Source organism: Benincasa hispida, chromosome 4, assembly GCF_027475165.1.
Source record: "Benincasa hispida cultivar pf3 chromosome 4, pf3_genome.v1.1, whole genome shotgun sequence".
In the NCBI taxonomy this organism is placed as follows: domain Eukaryota; kingdom Viridiplantae; phylum Streptophyta; class Magnoliopsida; order Cucurbitales; family Cucurbitaceae; genus Benincasa; species Benincasa hispida.
This window is the reverse complement of record NC_143481.1, coordinates 10,319,645-10,331,139: the sequence shown is the minus strand read 5'-3', so window position 1 is coordinate 10,331,139 and position 11,495 is coordinate 10,319,645. Positions and strand designations below refer to the sequence as shown.

At 34.4% G+C, this 11,495-nt stretch overlaps 2 pseudogenes; both read left to right on the top strand.

Moving 5' to 3' along the window:
- Positions 1 to 7,178: 7,178 nt before the first annotated feature.
- On the top strand, positions 7,179 to 8,449 carry LOC150036470 (uncharacterized; annotated as a pseudogene).
- A 149-nt stretch (positions 8,450 to 8,598) lies between these two features.
- On the top strand, positions 8,599 to 9,940 carry LOC150036469 (uncharacterized; annotated as a pseudogene).
- Positions 9,941 to 11,495: the final 1,555 nt, after the last annotated feature.

Sequence of the window (11,495 nt, the reverse complement as noted above, 5' to 3'; positions counted from 1 at the left end):
TTGTCTTTGTTCTCTGATTTGTCTTACTTTCTTGAGGTTGGAATGTTGTAGAGCTAGAAATGATAAGTTGTGTGTATTGGGAACTTGTTTGTTTTTCACAACTTGTTTCTTGAAGTTGATAATTGCTTATAATTTTTTTACTAGATTTACAATCATGGATAAATCATGGATGCACAAAAGTAGATTATCCAAAGATTATGAATTGGGTGTGGAAAACTTCATAAAATTTTGATTTTCTAATACAAATAGCTCTTATATTCGTTGTCCTTGTTTGAAATGTGGGAATTGTAAAAAGCATAGTAGCAAGGATATTAGAGACAATTTATATGTCAATTGATGAAAGTTATAAAATTTGGTTTTGGCATGGGGAAAACTTCCTAACTCATCATTTTGTGGAGAATCTTCTAAGTTTGACTCCCATATGTATGAAGAGACTGATGTTGGAAGTTTAAAAGAAATGGTTGAAGTTGCTCACGAGGAATATTCAAGAGATCCGAATGAATTTGAGAAGTTACTTAATGATGTTGAAAAATCATTATACGAAGGGTGTAAAAAATGCACTAAGTTGTCTACATTAGTCAAATTGTAGAATTTAAAAGTTAGATGTAGATGGAGTGGATACTAGTTTTTCAGAACTACTAAAAAACTTGAAGGAAATTTTGCCCACTAGCAATGAGCTCCCAAATTCAATGTATGAAGCAAAAGAATCTTTAGATGCACTAGGAATGGAATATGAGAAGATTCATGCATGCTCTAATGATTTTTATTTGTATAGAAAAGAATATGTAGATGCAATTGAATGTCCTGAATGTGGTGAATCAAGGTGGAAAAATGGGAAGGATACAAATGAAGGGGAAAAACAAATACCTTCAAAAGTGATATGGTACTTGCCACCAATTACACGATTCAAAAGGCTTTTTAGAAGTATTGATTGTGCTAAAACTTGACTTGGCACGTTAATGAAATAATAGTAGACGATACGTTACGACATCCGGCATACTCTCCAGCTTGGAAGTTAGTAGACTCTAAATGGCTAGACTTCGGTTCTGAACCTAGGAATCTTCGTTTAACATTGTCAACCGATGGAGTTAATCCACATGGTGAAATGAGTTCAAAATATAGTTGTTGGCCTATAGTGATGGTTATTTATAATCTTCTACCATGGTTGTGTATGAAAAAAAGTACATGATGTTATCAATGTTGATTTCGGGTCCAAAAAAACCAGGGGACGAATTGGCATATACTTAGCACCACTAATTGAAGATTTAAAACTTTTATAGGAAAATGGTGTTGAATGTTATGATGCTTATCGAGAAGAACTATTCAATTTATGGTCAGTTTTGTTATGGACAATCAACGATTTTCCTACATATGGTAACCTAAATGGATGTTGTGTGAAAGCATATAAGGTGTGTCCAATTTGTGGAGACAATACATCTTTTATAAGATTGAAATATGGGAAAAATGGCATACCTTGGACATCAAAGATTTCTAGCACGAAATCATCCGTATCGGCATAAAAAAAAAGGTCATTTAACTGTCAAAAGAAACTTGGTACAATTCCAAAACCACTATTTGGGGAGGCTATATATTTAAAAGTCAAAGATCTTGACTTTCCTAAAGGAAAGAAGACCAATAAAAAGAAAAAAAAACCACAAAAGGAAGTTCAAAGATTTTTGGAATAGGTTGTCTTCTTTTTTCAACTGCCATACTAGAAAGATCTCCATATTAGGTGTGATGTTAACTTTTTGACTTCAGGCCCACGAAGAGGAAGAAGACCAGCCCAATTCAACTTTGTAGGTGAAATGAAAGGCACACAAAGTGCCACACCTCTCAGCTGGCTGTGCAACACGTGGAAACTCCATTAAGTCGATTCAGTGGGAGAGATGAAGCCGACCCAATCTTTTCGATGGTAGAATCAAACTTTCTTTTCTTTTCTAAACAAAAAAAAAAAATTCTCTCTCGAAAACCCTTGCCTTCACTGTCTCGAATTTGTGATTTGCAGAGATCAATGGAGAAAATCAAGCATGCAATTTGATGAGAAGAAAGAAGAAGAGAAGAGGAACACGAGCATGTACGTGGTTCAGCCTAACACAGAGCCTACGTCCACAGGAAGGGGTGATGTTTATTTCTTGAAGATTATACAGAGATAAGTTTCTTTTACAAGTTTGTTCTTAGAAAATGTAAAGTACATCATAGTATGCAAATGTAACTACTATTTATATTTGTATACATTTATGTTATAAAAACTGTTCAAGAAACTAGCCATTGGCTTCACTTGAGATTAATTTTCTTCAAATTCCACCTTAATCTTAGCTCTGTAAATCTTCTCCCTTCTGAATTTGACCTCTGATTAACCTTTTCACGTAGAACAAAGCTGATAAGGTCAAGGCACTTGCTGAGCTTGAGCTTTGAAACCGGCTTGGTAAGCATGTCTGTAGCATTTTCTGAGGTATGGACCTTTAAAACTTCAATTTGCCCTTTTTCAATTCTGTCTCTAACAAAATGGTATTTAATGTCGATATGTTTTGTCCTTGAGTGATATTGTGGGTTTTTGGAAAGATGGATTGCACTTTGGTTATCACAGTAGATCTTAACTATTGTTTGATTGATACCAAAGTCTTCCATCAAAGTAGGTCTTAACTACTGTTTGATTGATACCAAAGTCTTCCATCAAGCCCTTTAACCACAATGTCTCTTTTATTGCTTCTGAGTGAGCCATGTATTCAGCTTCGGTAGTGGATAGGGCTGTTATAGATTGTAGGTTAGCTTTCTAGCTTAGTAAATTTGGGCCATATAAGAAAAGATACCCTGTTAAAGACCTTCTCTTATCTTGATCACCAGCAAAATCAAAGTCTACATATCCATAGAGCTCAAGTTCTATTTGTTTAACACTTCTATAGAATAGTTTAGACTGCTTAGGCCAAATTAGATACCTAAGGATCCACTTAGTAGCTTCCCAATGTCTTTTCCCTGGGTTTGACATAAAGCTGCTAACAAGACTTGCACAATAGGATAGGTCAGGCCTAGTAGAGATCATGAGGTACATTAGACTTCCTACAGCCTGACTATAGGGCACCAATTGCATATGCTTAAGTGTTCTATGTCAGTTTCTTTAGGTGAATTATCTGAGGACAACATAAAGTATTCAGCAATAGGAATAGTCACTGGTTTAGCATTAGACAAATTAAATCTTCTGATTACTTTCTCACAATAGTTTGCTTAGCTAATGCTTAGGATAGAGGATCCCTTGTCTCTGTCTATTTCAATCCCAAGGATCTTTTTAGACTGACCCATATCTTTCATGTCAAATTCTCTCTTTAGGAGATTTTTGACATGATTTAGATCTTCTTTTGTGGTCCCAGCTAGCAGCATGTCATCCACATAAAGAAGAAGATATACCTTATTCTTATAAGAGGTAGAGTTAATATAGGTGCAGATGTCATAAGTGCTTTTCTGAAAACCAATACTTTCAATGTAGTCCTTGAACCACCTATACCAACATTTAGGAGACTGTTTAAGACCATAAATGGACTTATTTAGGAGACAATATAGATCCTCTTTGCCCTTTTCAAAAAAACCTTTAGGCTGAACCATGTAAATGACCTCATTTAAATAACCACGTAAGAAGGCTATTTTAACATCTAGTTGATCTAGTTCAAGATTATACTAAGCAACCAGTGATAGTAGTAGTCTAATAGATGTTTGCTTGACCACTGGTGAGAAAATTTCAGAGTAGTCAATGCCTTCCCTCTGAGTTTAGCCTTTGGCCACTAACCTAGCTTTGAACCTTGGCTTCTCATCCTTAGAGGATCCTTCCTTTAGTTTGTAGATCCACTTAGAAGATATTGCTTTGCACCTTTTAAGAAGTGGTGCTAGAGTCCAAGTGTCATTTACACTTAGTGATTGCATTTCTTCACACATAGCTTCAATCCAGTTCCAAGCCTCAGGGCAGCTCACAGCCTCCTCAAAATTGGTGGGTTCCTAGTCATTAGAAGCTATGGTTACATTTAAAACTAGGTTCATGTAGTTTGTTTCTATATACCTAGCTGGTGGAACAATCACTCTTCTCTGTCTATTCCTAGTTAGAGAGTACTGACTCAAATCAAGTTGTGCTTCAATGATTTATTCTTGTTGATCTTTAACACCTTATTCTTCTGATTCATTAGGGGAATTATGGTCTATTGACTTGTCCTTTTGGGCCTCCACCTTAATCCTAGTTAAAGGGCTTTTAGGAACCTCTATTGTAGTCTTCTCCTTTTGCATGAATATTTCCCTTTCTCTAAAGGTAACATCCCTACTGTCTACAAACCTTTTCTCAGTTGGGTTCCACATCTTAAAGCCCTTTACACCTTCAGTAAACCCAACAAACATGCATTTCACAACCTTAGACTTTAACTTCCCCTGATTTTGATGTATATAACCAACACATCCAAAAACTCTTAGGTTATCCAAGTTAGGAGGATGTTTTGTCCATTTTTCTTCAGAAGTCATAAAGTTTAGGGATGTATGAGGGCACCTACTTAAGGTGTAAACTGTATAGTTAGTAGCTTCAGCCCAATACTTCTCACTGAGTATAGCATCTAAGAGTAAGCACCTAACCCTTTCCATAATGGTTCTATTAAGTCTCTCAGCTACCCCATTTTGTTGGGGAGTATATCTGACTGTCCTATGCCTAGTTATGTCGGATTCCATACAGAAATTATTAAATTCTTCACTATAAGACTCTAACCCATTATCTATCCTTAGATATTTAATTTCCTTAGAGGTTTGCTTCTCAATCACGAGTTTCCATTCTTTAAATTTATCAAACACTTGGTCTTTAGATTTAAGAAAGAAAACCCAGCTTTTTCTTGAGAAGTCGTCAATGAAGGAAAGTAGATACCTAGAACCACTTAGGCTAGGAGTTTGAACTAGACCCCAAAGGTTTGAGTGAATGTAATCTAAGATTGACTTAGTTGAATGGTGTGCTTTGGTGAAGCTGTGTCTAGTTGCTTTTCCCAAAACACAATGTTCACATAAAGTTAGCTTGTTTGAGATTCCTTTTGGTAGAATTCCCTATTTAGACAAAGCTTCCAGCCCCTTAGCACTTATGTGAGACAGTCTTTTATGCCATACATCAGCTTTTATTAGATCATTAGGTGTGGCAACATATGCCCCTTTTATCATTTCTACACCTCTAACTACAAACAAGTCATTTACCTTTTCCCCAATAAGGACTACCTTAGAATCTTTAAGAACCTCTAGAGTTCCACCCTTGCTCCTGTATTCACACCTCACTACATCTAGCATACTAATGGAGATAAGGTTTCTTTTAAGAAGTGGGACATGTCTCACATTCCTTATAAGTTTGATAGTCCCATTTTTTAGTTTCATGGAGACTGACCTATTACCTTCAATTTTACAGCCTTGGTTATTCCCCATGTAAACCATCTCTCCATCTATTTCTTTGTATGAATTAAACGAGGGTCTCATAGGTGTCATATGGTAAGTACATCCAGAGTCCAACACCCAATCATGTTTACCAAGGGGGTTGACATGAGTAGCCTTATCAAGGGTTGAGGCTAAGGCATCTGAGTAGATATAGGAACTTTCTACTACAGAAGCTTCAGGTTGCTTACCTTTTGATTCTTTTTCTTTCTCTTGATTTTTCCTCTTAAGTATGAAACAATCTTTGATTAAATGCCCTTTCTTTTTGCAATACCTACACTTGATTTTATGCTTAGGTTTGTTTTCATCTATTTGAGATTGATTTCTGTCCTTAGTTTGATTTGTTTTAAAATTTCCATTTACAAACAATCCTTCTCCATTAGGTTGTTCCTTCTTGACTACTTGTAACTCTAGTTCCCTAGTTCTTAAGGTAGAAATTATTGCATCAGTGGTTATGCTATCCCTTCCATACTTCAAGGCATTTTTAATCTCCCTATAGGATTCAGGTAGGAAATTTAAAAGAATATGTGCTTCATTCTCATATCTTATTTTCTCCCCTAGATTTTTAAATTTAGCAACAATCTTTTTAAACTCATGTAGGTTAGCAGAAAGAGTTTTTGAAGAATCCATTTTAAAAGTAAAAAACTTCTCCCTAAGATACATTTTATTAAGAAGATCCTTAGTGGCATATAGGTCTTCCAGCTTTGTCCAAATCCTACAGGTAGTCTCTTGAATAATAACTTGCCTTAAAACATTATCACTAAGGTTTAGACTAAAGTACCATAGGCTGCCAGCTCCTAATCCTCTTTTTCTTGAGTTGTCACAGTATTTGGGAGAGTAGATGGATCCTAAACAAGAATTGCTCTTATTTTTGCCTTCCAGAGGCCAAAGTCCCTTTTACCATCGAATTTCTCTACTTCGTACCTTGCTACTGCCATCTTGAATGAATCTAGTAATCTTGATGCTACAAGAATTGAAGTCTTTGATGTCTTTCTCTCTGATACCAGATTTTTGGGTTAATTTCGACTGCAGGCCCACGAGGAGGAGAAAGACCAGCCCAATTCGACTTGGTAGGTGAAACGAAAGGCACACAATGTGCCACACCTCTCAGCTGCCTGTGCAACACGTGGGAATCTCCACTAACTCGATTCAATGGGAGAGATGAAGCCGACCCAATCTTTTCGAAGGTATTCCTCAAACTTTCTTTTCTTTTCTGAACAAAAGAAATTTCTCTGTCGAAACCATTGCTTTCACTATTTTAAATTTGTGATTTGTAGAGATCAAAGAATAAAATCAAGCATGCAATTTGATAAGCAGAAAGAAGAAGAGAATAGGAACACGAGCATGTACGTGGTTCGGCCTAACACAGGGCCTACGTCCATGGGAAGGGATGATGTTTATCTCTTAAAGATTATACAGAGATAAGTTTCTTTACAAGCTTTTTGTTTTAGAAAATGTAAAAGTACATCATAGTATGTAAATGTAACTACTATTTATATTTGTTTCTTTAAAAACACTAGTCTTTCAGTTGTTTTTTAGAAAATGTGAAAAATGTACTTGATATCATAGTATTGTAAATGTAACTACTTATTTATATTTGTATACATTCCTATTTGTTAAAAACTGTTAATAGAAACTAGTCGATGGATTTGTTGATTGTGTATATTTTTCAATTCGGTATGCAACAAGGTCCTAGATGTTGTGCTTATATTATGGAGAAGTATTTTCCTCCTTCATTTTTCACAATTATGGTGCATCTCACAGTACACATAGTTAGAGAAGTCAAACTTTGTGGGCCTATATATCTACGATGGATGTATCCCTTTGAAAGATTCATGAAAGTCATTAAAAACTCTGTGAGAAATAGATATCGTCCAGAAGGTTGTATTACTGAAAGTTATATAGTAGAAGAAGCCATTGAATTTTGTTCTGATTTCCTGTCTGGAGTAGATCCTATTGGGCTTGACATTCATAATTCACAAGACTGTTTAGACAATTCAAATATTGGTAGACCATTGTCCAAAGGAGTTTCTTTTAAACCTGAACAAGAACTTTTATATCAAGCTCATCGGTATGTTTTGGAAAATGTGCAACCATATTTAGAGTAAGTTTTTTCAATGATTTTGGTTTTATTTTTTCATTTAGTTTTATGATATAAATCTAACTATACAATGTTTCAATGTTCACTTCAAAGAAAACATATGATGGTTTTGCAATGGTAACATCGAAATAAGTCCAAAAATAGAAATGGATTCAAGAGGAACATAATCAAACTTGTATATCTTGGCTACGAGAAGAGGTAAAATGTTCAACCTATTATTTTACATACACTTTTTAATGCCTGAGTTGAATGGAAATTCTCATGGTAGGTTGCAACTGAGCTTGAAATGGGAAATACTGAAGTTTCAGATAACTTGAGGTGGATTGCTCATGGTCCTCATCCTTTTGTGATTACGTATGACAGTTACGTAATTAATGGATGTCGCTATCACACAAATCTTGTGATAAGGATCGAAGTGTACAAAATAGTGGAGTTAGTTTAGTTGCAAAAACGATGCAAGTGTCTAGTTCAAAAGATAAAAGTCTCATCATTGGAGATATGTCTTTTTATGGAGTGATACAAGAGATATGGGAACTAAATTATCATACGTTTAATGTTGTTATGTTTAGATGTGATTGGGTTGAGAACAATAGTGGTATCAAAATCGGTGAGCTCGGTTTTGTCTTAGTTGATTTAAATAGAATAGGTCACAAGTCTGATTCTTTTATACTAGCAACCCAAGCAAGACAAGCATTTTATGTTGAGGATCCAAGTGATGTTAGATGGTCAATTGTGCTTACCCCACCACAAAGGGACTTTGAAGATAGATATAATGACGACGAACTTGGAGATACAATATTACACTGTCAAGGAATATCCAATGATATGTCGAATGTTGATGTACATAATGACTTGGATGAGAACATGTCAACATATGTACAATCGAATTGTGAAGGCACATGGATACCTACAACATAAATTTTATGGGTAGGTTATATATTGTGTAATATGATAATTTTTTTTAATTTATAATTTTTATCAATCACATTTGATTTTTTGTTTGCTTAATATGTATACAATGCTAATTGTTTCTTAAATTTGATTGTAGTTTTTTATTTATACACCAGATGGAGCATAGTACAGTGGGTGACGAAGATTTAGAGTTTGGTGACAAAGAAATAGTAGTTGTTAGGTAAATGAAACCACCAATCAAAAGAAGAGAGAATGGGAAGCTACTATTATGTTTGATGTAACACGTATTAGGAGTGCAGGAGAAAAGAAGTTTGTGGAATACAATGAAGATGGCGTACCCATTGGTGAAAATGGAGCTAAGTTAAAGTCTTTCATTGGGTCCTCTATGCATTATCATGTACCTATTATATACACATCTTGGAAACGTGTGCCTACTGAGTTGAAAGATAAGATATATAGTATAGTTGAGGTATATATATTCAATTTTTTATCTTGATAATATTGTAGATGTATATGTAATATTTTTCACTAACTTTTCAATGTTTAGGTCGCCTTTATAATTGATACAAGATCTAGGAAGAACATTATGAAAACTGCAAAAATAGCTTTTCGTCAAGTTTAAGAATTGGTTAACAACAAAATACATTATGTCATTTAAAGATGAACCTCAACTTCTAATAAATCCACCAGAAAAGTATTCATTTATTGATCAAAGTCATTGGAAAGAGTTTGTAAGATCGAGATTGTGTGTAAAGTTTCAGGTAAATTATTAATTTAATTTTATAAATATTTGTTATGTCATTCCCTACTAATAATCATTACGTTTGTACAGGAAAAAAGACGCTTGCAACAAGAACGTCAATCTAAGAATAAGTACAATCATCGAATTTCAAGGAAAGGTTATGCTAACCTTGTTGAGGAGATGGTAAGAATTTAATATATGTTCTCAGGATTCCTAAATTTATCACAATATCTAATTTTTTTTCTTCATTTTAATGTAGAAGAAAGTATCTTCAAATGAAAGTGATTTCGATCAAGCTAACCTGTGGAAGAAGGCTTGAGTTAATAAGAAAGGAGAATACGACAATGAAGATGTTCAATAAGTCGTCAATCGAATAGTAAGACAAGTATTAAATTTACATGAAGTATATGACATATAGGTTAATTATATTAAATTTCATTTCTTTTTAGGATGAGATCTCAAAGAATAATATAGATCCATTGTGCCACAAACATCACTCTCCCAATGATATCTTAACACAAGCTTTGGGTACTCAAGAAAGGCACAGGCGTGTGCGTGGGGTTGGTGGTTTTGTTACTCCAACAGTTTACTTTCATACAGTGAAACGAAAGTCAAAACATGGGAAGGATGAAAACAAGGAAATTGTAAGTGAGAATAAAGCACTTTGTCAACGTGTTAGAGAATTAGAAGCTCATCTTCAAATGTCATCTTCTACAGCATTTTCTGGACATGGAATTGCTCAAAGCAATTTTTAGCAGATGAGATTGAATCTCAAGATAAACAAAAAGACAAAATGAAGACTGCATATGAAAAGAAACATAAAGAGAAGATTAAGGTGGAGGAGTTTAAGTCCCCAGAGAAACGAAGAGACAAGATAAAGGTGAATGTAAATTACAATGTAGAAGATTTGAAAATCTTTAAGGTAAGTGACACTAATAAAATAAATTAAGTTCATCAAATGTCTAATTTTTCTACTTTATATACTTTTGTTGCTATGATTTTGCTGCATTAGGAGAAATCTTCAATGGAAATGACTAAGAAAAAAGAAGTTAGTGACTCAAGATTGATTCTTCTGGTACCTTTGAAATCCATTCTTAGATATGTTGAGAAGGTGATGGCCAAAGAGTAGAGTATTTCTTTACAACTTCCAGTTGGACTTTTTGGCATTAGTCGAAAGAGTTGTATCCTGTGAAAGGACATAATTAACTTTTGTAACATGGATGAAGTCAAAATAATTGACTTTGGTGGCTTACATGGCGTAAATAATGTTATTACTTTTGTAGACTTTAGTTCTTACGTTTCTTTCAATGAAAATTTGATGATACACTCAATGATGAAGTCAAAATAATGACTTTGGTGGCTTACATGGCATAAGTTATATTATTATTTTTGTAGACTTCAGTTCTGACGTTTCTTTACAATGACAATTTGATGACGCACTCAATGGGTTGCTTGTTCTTATAAAGGAGTAATTTACACAATTTTGAGTCTTTTATAAATTTTTTTCATGAGAACCATGTAAAATGAACCTAGGTTGAAAATTCTTCTATTTTAAGTCCCTTAAAGTCTTAGAAACGGATTATCCATCTCGGATTTTCATTGTCACCTTGAAAGGCCCCCTATTGGCTTGGTTGCAACTTTTAGTGCCTAAGACTAAAACTAGATAGTGAGAAAATAACAGCCTTGTATGTGAGAAAAAAAGAGAGAGAGAATTATACTAGTTGCTGTTCTCTTAAAAAAAAAACAAAAGAAAACAAGAAAAAAATGCATATAAAATTGAGGCATAATCGATGTGCCTAAAAAAAAAAAAAGAAAAAAGATAAAAAAGTTTTGTGTGTTCGTGTTCAAGGATAGAGGGTGATAAGAGCTACCTACCTCCGTCGTGTCTATTTAGGGCCGCGAGTTAAGAGTGATAAGTTCCAGACATTGAGTATGAAAGCTAAGCCCTCTAGTAAAACTCGATGCTCTATGTTTTGGGGTGCGTAGATTGTTTGGGAACTCCTAGATAGTGTTGCTCTTTGTTATGCAATAAACAAGTATGCCTCGTGCTGCATGACCGAGCAGAGTAGAGGGGAAAGATGAAATGGGAGTAGGATAATAATTTTGTTCGGGGTACTTTCAGATTTACAAAAAATTTATGTCTTAGTGTTTCATTCATACATGGCTTTGATTGAAAAATGACCTTTTATAACAAGTCTCAATTGAGTGATTGTTTGATTTTGATATGTGATGTGACCCTTAAGACTGTAGAGATTAAAGAAAGGATTCGATGAATGGAGTGAACGATTTTCTTATCAATTTCCATGATTG